This window comes from Nannospalax galili, unplaced genomic scaffold, assembly GCF_000622305.1.
Source record: "Nannospalax galili isolate Female #2095 unplaced genomic scaffold, S.galili_v1.0 scaffold109, whole genome shotgun sequence".
Lineage (NCBI taxonomy): Eukaryota > Metazoa > Chordata > Mammalia > Rodentia > Spalacidae > Nannospalax > Nannospalax galili.
In genome coordinates, this window is record NW_008360315.1 from 1,839,697 (window position 1) to 1,840,939 (window position 1,243).

Genomic DNA, 1,243 nt, shown 5'->3' on the forward strand with positions numbered 1-1,243 from the left:
ATTAGATAGGTCAACAGGGCAGAGAGGTAACAGAGAGACATCTGAATTAAACAATACCATATATCAAATGGACCTAGCAGACATCTACCAAGTATTCCATCCAAGCATGAAAAGACATACTTTCTATTCACTGCCCAATGGAACCTTCTCCAAAATTGACCATATACTGGGGCATGAAACAAACCTCAACAAATGCAAAAAGACTGAAATAATTCCATGCATTCTAACAGACCACCATGCAATAAAGCTTACAATCAACACTGGAAGAAGCCCTAATCACCACATGAACACATGGAGATTAAACAACACACTCCTGAAGAACACATGTAGATTAAACAGCACACTCCTGAATGATGAATGGATCAAAGGAGAAATTAAGAAAAAAATAAAAGTCTTCCCGGAACTAGAGGAAAAGGACAATACAGCACAACAAAACCACTGGGACACGTTGAAGGCAGTCCTTAGAGGAAAGTTTATAGCTCTAAGTGCCTACATCAAAAAATTGGAAAGAACACAAATAAATGACTTAACATTGCAATTCAACAGACTTGAAAAGCAATAACAAACAAACCCAAACACAGCAGACAAGAAGAAATTACAAAAATCAGGGCAGAAATAAATGAAATTGAAACAACAAAAACAATACAAAGAATCAACAATTCCAATAGCTGGTCCTTTGAAAAGATAAACAAGAATGACAGACCGCTAGCCCAGTTAACAAAAAGAAAGAAAGAGCACCTTCAAATCAACAAAATCAGAGATGAAAGGGGAAACATCACAACAGACACCAGAAAGATACAGAACATTATAAGGGATTACTTTGAAAACCTATATGCTCCTAAATTTGAAAACCTAAGAGAAATGGATGGATATCTAAAGGCATGGGAACCACCAAAACCTAACCAAGAAGAGAATAACAGTTTAAACAGATCCATAACACAAAAAGAAAGTGAAACAGTAATACAAAACCTCCGGACTAAAAAAAACCCAAGACCAGGAGGATTTATAGCAGAATTCTACCAGACATTTAAAGAAGATCTACATCCAATATTACTTAATTTATTCAAAAAAATAGAAATGGAGGGAGAACTTCCAAATTCCTTCTATGAAGCCAGCATCACTCTAACACCAAAGCCAGGTAAAGATACAACCAAAAAGGAAAACTATAGACCCATATCCTTAGTGAATATTAATGCAAAAATTCTCGACAAGATACTTGCAAACCGCATACAGACACACATCA